Raw genomic sequence first — 12,827 nt, 5'->3', positions numbered from 1 at the left:
GGTCCAGTGGTGAAGACTCTGCGCTTCCAATGCAGCAGGCGTGGGTTCAATCCCTGGTTGGGGAGCTAAGATCCCACATGCTGCGCAGCCAAAGAAATTTTTTTCAAAAGTTATACTCCTGTGTTGTTGAATTTAGTGGTTTAGATTTTGTTTGAATGTTAAGAAGATTTCAGTTTATTTACCAGGAACAAACAAAACATAATGTAAAAATAGTTTCCCAGAAACGATTTCCATCGTTCTCTTCTTCCCTTTCTCCCGCAGACTGACTGGTGTTTCATCTTGACAAGTTCTCTGAAGTTCTCTGTCATTCCATAGGAAAGCGGTCTGGCTTGGAGGTTGCAATCCCAGGGAATTTTTCATCAGCGGGGAAGTCTCCATCACTACAGAGGAATCAAGGTTGAAGTCAGTCCCGGGTAAGTGAGATGCTCCCCCTAAACACCAACACAGCAGTCGTGTACCTTTCAAGGGGTTCAGGGGCAAGATGGGCAAGGCATTTCTACTAACTCTTCTTAAGGATCATGGACAGTGCCCTATGCTACGAGGTAAGCGGTGACTGTTGTAATTCTTACTGGTGATCATTTCATGTCACTGATCCTTGGCTCTCTTTGTATCTCATAGGACTGTTGTAAGTCCAATACAAAATGAGTCTTCTTTTTAAAAAACTGAAATGTTTTACAAAGCCTAGCATTCTCATAGAGAGTCCTTTGAATTCTCCCCACTTTCCCGAGAGGCTAAGAACACTTCACACCATGAACTAGGAGAGGGGGTAGAGCCCTTTCTGATGAAATATAGAAACAAAGACAGAGTCTTAGCCTGCTTGCTCTCTGGACAGGATCTCGGACCACAAGGTCTTAAATCCTGGTATAAATGACGGAAGTGAGGACAGTTCAACTGGCACTCTCATAACAAGAGTTCTGAAACACCTTCCAAAGAGACTGTAGCAGTAGACGAGGGAAGGGAGTGCTACAGTGTGGTAGTACAGGGGGAATGCTCGGCTACAGCAGTGAAAAATGTGGTACCTATTGGTGTGCTCTCGGGGTTCTTGTACATGTAGCATAGATGACCTTTACAGTGTCCCTCCCACCTTCCCACCTGCATTAGGTGTTCTGTTTTTTTGTTTGTTTTTTTTTTTTTAATTTACGTTTATTGATTGATTGATTGGTTGAACTTATTTATTCTACGTATTTATTTTTTTGGCTGCACTGGGTCCTCATTGGTGTGCACGGGCTTTCTCTAGTTGCGGCTAGCGGGGTCTACTCTTGGTTGCGGTGTGCGGGCTTCTCATCGCGGTGGCCTCTCTTGTTGCGGAGCATGGGCTGTAGGCGCGTGGGCTTCGGTAGTTGCGGCTCACGGGCTCTGGAATGCAGGCTCAGTCGTTGTGGCACATGCGCTTAGTTGCTGCACGGCATGTGGGATCTTCGCAGACCGGGGCTCGAAGCCGTGTCCCCTGCATTGGCAGGCGCCACCAGGGAAGCCCTAGCTGTTCTTACATAGAGTCTAAAAACAGAGAGCACTGAGAGAAGGTAGTGGTTATTAAAGGCTCAGGATCTAAATTCTACCTGTCTCTACACCCCTTCCCAGCTGTCGATTTGACCCCGTTTGTGAATGCCGACCTCATTCTTCAACTTTCTCTGCCGTTTGTATACTCACCTTGAAAACTTGTTTCTGTGATGCGTTGAGCAGACACAGGGTGGCAGATTGCAGAGGTGGAAGCTGGTGGTCGGATATTTGTGGGCTGAATCTCCTTCAGTCCCATTCCCATTTCTGGTTGCGCAGAGGCCCTACTTCCTGTGTATGACGCGGAGCCATAGGATTGCGGGCAGGAGCCACGTTCTCCATACAGTGAAGACCCCAGTGTGCCTTGGTTATAGTAATATACCTGGCTTCCTTCCTGGTAGGGAAGTGACAGGCGGCTATGCCCCTGATTTGTTCGTGGGCCTCCTGATACAGCAGTTCCCTTGGCTCTGGCCCTGTCGTCAGCTGCCCCTAGGAGGACTCTGAGCCCTAGCCACTTCTCTGGTAGATTTGCCTATTCCCCCACTATAATCACACCTGAATAAGGCAACTCAAACCTTTCAGAGATGTGTCGTGAACCTCTTGTTTTCTGAAATACCTATCTGGTGGTTGTGAGACTTAAGGCCAACCTCCCCGAGAGACTTTGTTTCTATTTCTCCTAGTAAACCTAGACTCATCTCCTGTCACCTTCAACTCTACTCCAATTGTGTTCTTTCAACCCAGACCCCTGACCCTGCTTTTTACTTCTGCCATTTCATCCTCACTCCTGCTTCCTTTCCTAAATCCATACGTCTCTTTTGGCCTTCCTAGCCCTGGGCCAAGTTCCTTCCTCTTTCCTCAGTTTTTACCCCTTTCCTTCATTCTCCCATCCAACTTTCAGGCCTTCCTTTCTCACGCTCCAGTTAGCAGCATCTCAAAATTCGAAAGGTTTATTACTCATCTATTAATTCTATTCCATTTACTTATTCGGTTCTATACCTATCTTACCTATGTATGGAAGAACCGCTGGTAGCCAAGGTGGCAGCAAGAATCCTAGCAGCTGTCACCTGACGTATCCGTAGTAGTCAGCAATTTCCATTTCTTTGTCCCTCTGGGTGAAAAATTGCAGCTTCCCCGAAGAGGTGTATCTGGCAGCATTCTCCCGTTGTTGTTGAGCCCGCCTCTTCATGGCCTCTCGCTCTGGCCTCTGCTCTTGTTCGATGGGCTTTGACATGACTGGCTCAGGCACGTTGGGTTCCCTCCATGGAACTCGTTGCTTGCTGAAGTCTTGGAGTAGAAGTTGGGTTTGGAGCTTGGGTGGGGACTGGCGCTTAGTCACAGCAGGGGGAACAGGCTCGCGCTGGAGAGAAGCACCAGATGAAGTTTTGTAGGGTGCAGGCCTAGGAGCAGCAGGCTGAGGGACACGAGGCTGGGTATGGTTGGTCCAAGCCGGTTGGGTTGGGTTGGCCACAGTTGGCTGAGCTGGTTTGGCGGGACCTGGCAAAGAGGCAGGAGCTGGCTGGGATGAATTGACTGCAGCAGGTTGAGCTGAGTCAGTAGAACCAGGCTGGGCACGGTAAGCCACAGCAGGCCGATGTGAGGCCAGAGACTGTGGCCTCCGAGGAGCGGGTCGAGCTTGAGGCTTGTCCCAGGCAGAAAAAGGCAGAGGTATCAACTTGACCTTCCCAGGAGGAGGCCGCTCACACTGGGATGGAGATGGACACTCTGTTTCAGCACTGCTGTCTGGTTTCTGGGCTTGGACTTGCGTTTTCTCAGGCCTCTTACCCTCACGTGGGGTATGCCGCCGTGGCTGGATCGCTGGGGGTGGCTGGGGGTCTTTGGGGTTGCTTGAATTTCCCAAGAGCCGACAGGAAGAGAGCCCAGTTTTCGTCTCATTCTTCTTCCCCAGCGCATGAAGAACCTTCACAGACTCCAGCATGCGCACGCCAAGGGAGGTTCGAGGCTTTTGAAAGCTCTCTTGGCGAAGCTCAGTTTGGTGTTCCTTTCGCTTCGTGTTGGGGATTGCTGGCTTGTCTTCTGCCTTGACTTTGTTCCCTGACTGCTTGTTCTCTTCAGCCTTGTTTCTTCCTCTGGTCCTTTTGGTCTTTTCCTGCCCATGGCTCTCAGTTTTGCTGATCTTTCCGGATGCAGCTTTCTGAGGTTTGCCTTGAGAGTGCTTGGCCGTGTTCGCAGGAGCCCTGTCACTGACTGCAGCAGTGCATATAACCGCTTCTCCTCCTAACAGGCACTCTGGATCCTTTGGCTGGATTTTGGCCTTGGGAGCACCACCGATAGGCTCAGAGGCTTTCTGTTTGTTCTTCCTGGGTTGATCAGAGGGAACCTTTACGACACTTGGCTTTTCCTGCACCTGATTCACCTTAATGGCTCTGGTGTCTTCAGCTTTGATCACGTTGGGACCTTGGGATCGATCAAGATCTTTCCAAGAATTAAAGAGCTGGGGAAGGTGAATATCCTCCGCCAGTGTAGTAATGTCTGCAAGACCACTGCTAGGTTCAGTCCCATTTTCAAGTGTCCCTAGGTCCTGACGACTCAGGCTGTTCTCTCCCAGATCAGCATTTTCAGAACCAGGCTGCTCCTCTTGGCTGAGGGGATCGGTGCAGGCCAGCGGCTGGGGAATATCAGGGATTCCTAAAGGGAGTAGTGGAGGATCTTGGTTTTCTATTGGGATCTGGTAGGCCTCCAGAGGCTTTGACAGCTTGGTTTTGATATCCTCCACGTTCTTACTCTCTGTTTGTCCCTGGCTTGGAGCTGGAGGCAGGGCCAGGAGACGCCTGGCACTCTGGACTGGAGCTGTCACTGAAATGTCCCCAAGTTCAGATGGTGGGTTACTCTCAAGTATGTGACTGTTTCTGCTACTGCAGGACTTGGGGAGTTCTTGAGTTTGTGTCACACAAAACGTCTGGCTTGGAGGTTGCAATCCCAGGGAATTTTTCATCACCAGGGAAGGCTCCATCACTACAAAGGGATCAAGGTTGAAGTCAGTCCCTGGTAAATGAGATGCTCCCCCTAAACACCAACACAGCAGTCGTGTACCTTTCAAGGGGTTCAGGGGCAAGATGGGCAAGGCATTTCTACTAACTCTTCTTAAGGATCATGGACAGTGCCCTATGCTACGAGGTAAGCGGTGACTGTTGTAATGCTTAACTGGTGATCATTTCATGTCACTGATCCTTGGCTCTCTTTGTATCTCATAGGACTGTTGTAAGTCCAATACAAAATGAGTCTTCTTTTTAAACAACTGAAATGTTTTACAAAGCCTAGCATTCTCATATAGAGTCCTTTCAATTCTCCCCACTTTCCCGAGAGGCTAAGAACACTTCACACCATGAACTAGGAGAGGGGGTAGAGCCCTTTCTGATGAAATACAGAAACAAAGACAGAGTCTTAGCCTGCTTGCTCTCTGGACAGGATCTCGGACCACAAGGTCTTAAATCCTGGTATAAATGACGGAAGTGAGGACACTTCAACTGGCACTCTCATAACAAGAGTTCTGAGACACCTTCCAAAGAGACTGTAGCAGTAGACGAGGGAAGGGAGTGCTACAGTGTGGTCGTACAGGGGGAATGCTCGGCTACAGCAGTGAAAAATGTGGTACCTATTGGTGTGCTCTCGGGGTTCTTGTACATGTAGCATAGATGACCTTTACAGTGTCCCTGCCACCTTCCCACCTGCATTAGGTGTTCTTTTTGTTTTTTTGTTTTTTTGTTTTTTTTAAATTTACGTTTATTTATTGATTGATTGTTTGAACTTATTTATTCTACGTATTTATTTTTTTGGCTGCACAGGGTCTTCATTGCTGTGCACGGGCTTTCTCTAGTTGCGGCTAGCGGGGTCTACTCTTGGTTGCGGTGTGCGGGCTTCTCTTGTTGCGGAGCATGCGCTCTAGGCGCGTGGGCTTCGGTAGTTGCGGCTCACGGGCTCTAGAATGCAGGCTCAGTCGTTGTGGCACATGGGCTTAGTTGCTCCACGGCATGTGGGATCTTCCCAGACCAGGGCTCGAACCCGTGTCCCCCGCATTGCATTGGCAGGCGGATTCTTAACCACGGCGCCACCAGGGAAGCCCTAGGTGTTCTTACATAGAGTCTAAAAACAGAGGGCACTGAGCGAAGGTAGTGGTTACTAAAGGCTCAGGATCTAAATTCTACCTGTCTCTACACCCCTTCCCAGCTGTCGATTTGACCCCATTTGTGAATGCCGACCTCATTCTTCAGCTTTCTCTGCCGTTTGTATACTCACCTTGAAAACTTGTTTCTGTGATGCGTTGAGCAGACACAGGGTGGCAGATTGCAGAGGTGGAAGCTGGTGGTCGGATATTTGTGGGCTGAATCTCCTTCAGTCCCATTCCCATTTCTGGTTGCGCAGAGGCCCTACTTCCTGTGTATGACGCGGAGCCATAGGATTGCGGGCAGGAGCCAAGTTCTCCATACAGTGAAGACCCCAGTGTGCCTTGGTTATAGTAATATACCTGGCTTCCTTCCTGGTAGGGAAGTGACAGGCGGCTATGCCCCTGATTTGGAATCTGAGATGGTGCTCCCTGAGCAAGCCTGGCAGAAAGTGATGGATATAGAGGGACCATGTTATTGGCGTCTGAAGTTTTATCATACTGGGCTGCCATAAACATGGAGGAAGCAGCTGGGTGCCGGTCAGTGAGTGCCAGAGTAAAGTCTCCGAGTGAAGAGGAATTCTTTTCAGTGCTTCCTGTGATGTCCCACTCAAGAACACCTGGATAGGAAGGAGCTGAAGTGGAGATCTGGCTGTGGTCAGTAACTCCAGATAACATAGTCGTGCTGGAATGTTGGTAAAGGTAGGCACTACCCATGAGTGTCTGGAAAGAGGTACCGGTAGCCGATGCCGAACTGACGGCAGGGGCAGAGACTCTGGAGAAGTTGCAGACACTTCGTGTTAGGGAAGTTGCATTGCTCACCACAGGAAGAGAATGCTGCAGAGAATTTAGAGTTCCAAGTAGAGATGGATTTTGGAAATTTTCTGTAAGAACAAGAGGGTCATGAAAAACTCAGGGAGGTTGAGAAATTCTCACTACGTTTGAGGAACAGCATTATCTTAAGGTTCTTGCTCTCAGGACACCTCTACTATCGACCCTTCCTGAGAAACCCAAAATCAGACAGTTAATGATGGCTGTAAGGACTGAGCAGTTTTCCACTCTTCTGTATTAACTGCCTGTGCTCCCATCTTGGGCACAGATGGGCAGAAGAGCCAAGTGGTATGGTTCAGACATTGTTCTCTAGGCTGGAAGCAACCTTCTCCCTGCCCTGTCTTTCCCTTCAGCCTGCACTCGTATTGACTTCTATGCTATTTCCTAGACTGGAAGCATTTTAGAACTAGGAGGCCCTTAGAGAACTTTCTCTTTTTTCAGTCTCATTTCACGAGTAAGGAAACTGAGGCTCAGAGAGGTCGGGTTGACTTGTTCAGGTTCTCTCATTATGTTAGTGTCATTACCAGGTTTCAGAACCTAAGTATCCTGACTTCCTTGCCAGGACTCCACTCTGAGCATGATACTGCCAGAAAGCAGGAGAAATAGAACTTATAATATAAGCATTTTTTTTGTCCATTAGAAAACAGTACGGCCATTACCATTGTCATCTTCAGTGTCTCCCTTTGCTTGTGCAGTTCCCACGCTATTACCTAGAGTTGACGTATAGCTCAGTCCAACTGGTGAACTGAAAGAGTCATTTTTGCCCTCTTCAAGACTGGTTTCTCATCCTACCTCAAAATGATTACCCGAAAGTGGATTTCTTAAGTGCTTTTGGAAAGAGAAAAGTTATCTGATTACTTCAGATTACTCATCTATAAAGTGGTTATAACACCACCACCAATAATAATAGCAGTAATAATTAATAGATGAATAAGCTGATCTATTGCGTATGATTTATATGGAGGAAGATACAATAAGTTCTAGAAAGACAAAGAAAAATCATGAAAAACATGTTACGTAACGAAAAAGAAATCCATAGATATTAATGAAAACTGGGGTATGTGGGCAAGTATCAAAGCCTAATGAATTTACTAACAAATGACATTCTGTACCATACATGCAATATTATGAAAGTGAATTTTGCCCACTCTATTTTAGTGAATACTATTAACCAAAAAACACGATGGAGGTGATAGAGGTGAATGAATTCCTAGCCAATGCATACAGACAGAGACGATAAATCAGTAAAAAATGCACAACAAGCAACAGAATGCAACAAATGTGAATGTATAGGTAGCCACAACATATATAGACAAGTATTTCAATGAAAACCGGTACAAAGCAGACAGCAAAATAGTAAGTGTAAAAGAGTTTCATTATTGTGCTCATTCATATTTTTACCCAGCAAGTAACAGGTATTAAGCCTAGGAGAAATATATCTGTCCATGAATATAACTCATATAATAAGCAGAAAGGAAGCTTAAAAAGTATCAAGAAGGTTTTTGTATTTATCCTAGAACTTAGAATCATCTTCCACATCCAAGAAGATGACATCCCAAGACCTCAAAAAACCATCATCCCTAGAATCCAATTAAAAAAGATTTTCAAATGTAAGAAAATCCAAAGGACTCCACAACATTGTTTTAGATAAACGTGGATGTTTGTGTTTTCTTTTTTTCTTTTGCCGCGCCGCGTGGCCCTGGCCGTGAAAGCACCGAGTCCTAAGCGCTGGACCGCCAGGGAATTCCCTAAATGGGGAATTAGAGATGTGGGGCTTGACTTTTTCTTTTTCTTCTCCGGTAGCTAAGATCTACAAGCGAACGATGGCTGTTGATCAATGTGCTCTCTGTGTTAGGAAGGAAATAACTGTAAAAATTGAAAAGCAACCTTGCCTTAGAAGGTACATATCACACAAAGGAAATAGTCCTTCTGATTCAATGTAGAAGATATCATTTAAAATGTTTAATTGGTCAAATGTCTACCTAGTTTAAAAATTAGAAAGAATAGAACACTGAAAAGCAGCCCCCTAGATAACCACTTTGGTTTCTGGTTTCTAGGAAGCATCATTTCTAAAACATACTTCTAAAATGTTTCTATTCCAAACTGTCAAGTGCCAGCTGTATTCAGAGAGGCAATAAAAGAAAGAAAACGGAGTATGACTTTTCTGATAGGCTGCCCTTCCTGGTGATCCCCTGTTCTGGCCTTACTTTCCTTCTTAGTCTGTTAATGTAAGGATTTGCTACCATCAGCTTTGTTTTGCCCTGCTCTGAGCAGATTTCCCTCTGTGCTGTTTCTGCTTTAATTTAAAATCTTTGGCTCCCATCAACATTCCATGGCAAACTGCCTCTTTCTTGAGAGCTCCTCTATGCTTTCCCTCTTCATTCTTATATTTTTTTCCCATCTCTTGGTTCCTGTTGGCCTGTGCTAATGAAAACAATCCTAAACTTGCTTACGTTTGACTCTGTGCCTCCCTATATAGCCCAGTACTCTCCATCCTCTCTCCCTATTCTCTCTTTTCAACTAGTCGAAATACTAGTGGAGGGAGACCATTGGAGATGAAACATCTTGGTATATATCGCTAGTTTTCTGTGTCACCTGGCTTTTCTATGTTTCTGTTGAAACACTCTTTTGAGAAGTCTCTGATTTCATTTTCTACATGGGTACCCTTTAAGGCTCAATATTGGAAAAGAAGGGGATCAGAGTGATCAACCCAATGTGGTATCCTAACGTAACAGATAAGGAAAGCAGCAGGCTTTGTGAGGCAGTCAGTGATTTGTCCAAAGTCACACAGACAGTAAACGTCAAAGTCAAAACTGAAATTAGGTCTCCAGACTTGTAGTTCAATACTTTCCCTCATTATTCCACGCTATTTTGAATCTCCTCCTCAATTTAGGGGCACAAGAAATCGAACGCAAAACTTTCCAAAGTTTCTTTTCTTACCTGACATGGTCAGAGAAGAGGAGACATCAACTGCAGGTACAAGGGATGAGGAGACAACACTAGAGGATGTCTGAGTGGCTGCAGCTGAACGGCGCACGTGTCCAGTACAAAGGTCACTGGTTACTGGTCCAAACGGCTCCACGGAAACCCCAAGACCTCTACCAAGTGGTAGTAGGTTTGGTAGGAGAGTGATGTCACAAAGCAGGCAGTTGAAAGGTATGAGCTAGCCAATAGGGAGGTCCGATCCCCAACAGGAGGGTGGGCTTGGGTGAAGAGAGCGTAGGAGAGCTAAAACAACCCCTCAATTTCTGAGCTCTGGGGAGGAAATCCTAGAAGACAGATTTACCTCCCCCAGGCTCTTCCATTAGGGAAATCATTGCAACATTTCTTACAGACGTTCATTAATATAATTAACTAACAGTTACTTATATTCTACAGAGTATTCTATTTTATGTATCATATACTTAGAGCTATATAGATCTTATTTAACTAGTATCCTTAGGAAGGAAAGAGCCATGTAGTTTGAACTATTACAGTTGTAACTTGGTTAAAGAGCAGGGTGAAGTTTGTTGAGTGTACCCTGTGGAGAATGTTGTGGTCCAAGGCTCTTCTCTTTTAGTTTCTTCTCCTTGACTCCTACCTTCCTTGGGCTGGGCTAGGCTGGGGGCCAGGTTGGACTTGCGACTTAACATTTCTCTTCCGCTTTCTTTTTTTTTTTTTTTTTTTTTTCTTCCATTATGGGCATTGCTTCTAGGACAAGCCTTGATCTTGCATTGGATGTTCCTTCCTGTCAACTTCCAGCAGCAGGAGTCTTCTTTTCAGTGCTTGATGCTTCACGAAATAGACTCTGCCCATTGGCAGCAAATACCAGAGAGCCAGGAGACAGAGCTGGTTGCAGACCTTTCCTCTTCCAGCCTTTGGTTGCAATTGTTTTGCCCATGATTTGCTAGCTCTAGTTCCTTGGGCCACACAGGTATCCTGCCATCCAGCTCTTTTTATATGTGAGAGACATTCTGAACACTGTCCCTCTTTCTTTGCACAGAAGTATATACAGTGTGGCAGTTACCGTAATCTCCTCCCCCTTGCAAACAGCCCCTCTAGAATCTCGGACCTCTAGGACTCTCTGTCTTGCATGCTTGGGTGCAAGGCCAAGCACAATGAAGAGGAGAATAATTAGAGAAAGAGGAGGACATTGGTGGAGAACTGGGAGCAGGTAAGGTGAAAGGGCACCGGAGAAAAGAGATGCATGTAGGTTTTTTGGTTTCTGTGGGAAACAAGTTGACACACTTGGGCCTCATTTTGTATTAACAGAACAGAGAGTTGTAGATATAAGTAGCTAGATCGTGCAGCAACTGCCATGAAGTCTGTACACTGAAGAGAACAGTCTCACATCTAGTTTTCATTTTGTTTTATGTCATATTACCTTATTTATAGCATTCACTGGTATGTTTGTAGAACGCAGATGTTTTCAAATGCTCTGGTTTTGTCTACATGGTTATTTCCTTGTCCTATTTGTAAGGAATCCAACATTGTAAGACATATTGCATGTTTTTCTCTTGACGATTGTTTACCTTGAAGCGTCATGAACTAACTTGAGCTGTTGGATTTTGTGGAGAAACTTTAAAAAGGGTCTGTGAAAAAGGCATTGTGGTGAGTCGCATTATGCACCCGAGCGTAAGGAGCAGATATCTGCCACCAGCCCAGCTTGGCCTGGATTGCCTCTGTGTTAGTTCCCCTGGTTAGTGCTTTTCTCCCTAACCACTCTTGTGACTGTGATAATGTGAGTCAAGGGCTGAGTTGCTAGTGATTTATGTGTGAGGTAGGCTGGTTTGAGGGAGGAAATCTATGGACCTAGTCATTTTCCTTGGTGGTAAGCTTTCAGGGGTGCAAAGATCGATCTTCCTGGGGACTTTTCTGGTACCAGGAAGATATCGCATAGATGGGACCTCCAAAGACACACATTTAATTTTTAGGCCTGTTGTTCCTATTATGAGATGTGAGTTTCTTCACTGATGGGGATGCTGCTTATCTGAGAAGAAACTGTGAAAGGTGGTGTAGTATAGAGGTGTGGCTTAAGCTTTTAAGTTTTCTTCAAGGTTTTTCCCCTAAGCTTCATACTTCAGACGGCCTACTTACATGAGACTAGTATGTGATGTCAGGCTAACAACTTCCTAAATACCTGCAAGCCAGATCAGTGTCTCTTTTCTCTATATTCCCATGGAAATCAAGGGTCCCGCCGAATTTTCCATCGAAACAGTTGATTTGTGCTGTCTCTAGGAATTCTAAAGGGCGTACCGTTGCTTCCTAACCGGTGTCATTTGGGAGATCCACCTCTGTACGTTCAAATGATTAATTTTGAGACTCTGCTCATGTGTGCAGTAAACCCTTTAATTCCCTAAGACCTTCCTTTCCTCCATCTCATACCCCATTAAGCCCGCTTCAGTTTATCTCCTGAATTTCTTTGGAATCTGTCAGCTCTCCCTCAACATCCTAATACTGAACTTGCCTGTCTGTTGCGATTAGGTCCTAACTAGTGTCCATATATCTTGTTTCCCTCCAATCCATTCTTCACACAAGAAACCTTCAAAGCAAGTTGGAACATTGCTCATAAACATCGCTCACAAACATTGTTTTGAGAATAGAAAACACACTGGTGGCCTTTAAGACTCTGCGTGCTCTAGAATCCTCTCTGCTTCTCTAGCCCCATCTTGTGCCACGTTTGCCCTCACTTTCTATGCTTCAGATACACTGAATTAACCTTAGTTCTCACTCATCTGACAGAAGTCAGTTGAGAAATTATTTTTCACTGTGATTCCTAGCATTAAGGAATTTGATGATCAGGTTTTGTATGAGGACTAAAACTAAACTGGGAAGTGGAAGAATTGCGTTTCAACTGTTTCAGTCAACACGCATGTATTAATGATACCTAAGTATTGAACACCGGGCTAGGTTTCATGAGGGATACAGAAGTTCTGGCCATCTCTGGTTTTGGGTATCCCTTATTTGTTGAGACCTTTGCGTTGTTTGGTTGCCTTTTGTCTGTTTTCCAGATGGGAAAACAGGAACAAGGGAAGTATAGGTTATTACTAGGTGGGGTTGAACAAGTGGAGCAGCAAACTGCAAAGCAGAAAGAAGAGGGACGTACTATAGAGGGATGTGATTTCCATTTTCAAGGCGCCTGCGTCCTGTGCAGGGAGACAGCCTAACATAAAATGTGCCTAACAAAAGATCTATTGACTTCTTACTAAAAATCTCCAGTTCATATAACCCAGGGGTTTATACCTTCTCCTTTAAAAGTTCTATTCCTGGGACTTCCCTGGTGGTCCAGTGGTGAAGACTCTGCGCTTCCAATGCAGCAGGCGTGGGTTCAATCCCTGGTTGGGGAGCTAAGATCCCACATGCTGCGCAGCCAAAGAAATTTTTTTCAAAAGTTATACTC

The 12,827-nt window shown here is 45.5% G+C and overlaps 1 long non-coding RNA gene and 1 pseudogene across 5 annotated transcripts in view; one reads left to right on the top strand and one right to left on the bottom strand.

Moving 5' to 3' along the window:
• The window catches only part of LOC309643390, a 2,123,356-nt gene that overhangs the window by 105,024 nt on the left and 2,005,505 nt on the right, over positions 1-12,827 (top strand). The window lies entirely within an intron of this gene.
• Positions 2,558-9,428, bottom strand: LOC309643475 (uncharacterized protein C2orf78 pseudogene; annotated as a pseudogene). The gene is made up of 3 exons: positions 9,389-9,428; positions 5,752-6,501; positions 2,558-4,470 (listed from the first exon to the last, which is right to left on the bottom strand). The product of its transcript is annotated as an uncharacterized protein C2orf78 pseudogene (transcript).

The sequence above is a fragment of the Balaenoptera physalus genome (assembly GCF_965194825.1).
Source record: "Balaenoptera physalus genome assembly, chromosome: 15".
Lineage (NCBI taxonomy): Eukaryota > Metazoa > Chordata > Mammalia > Artiodactyla > Balaenopteridae > Balaenoptera > Balaenoptera physalus.
The sequence above is the reverse complement of the archived record's forward strand: the minus strand, read 5'-3'. Positions and strand labels throughout refer to the sequence as shown.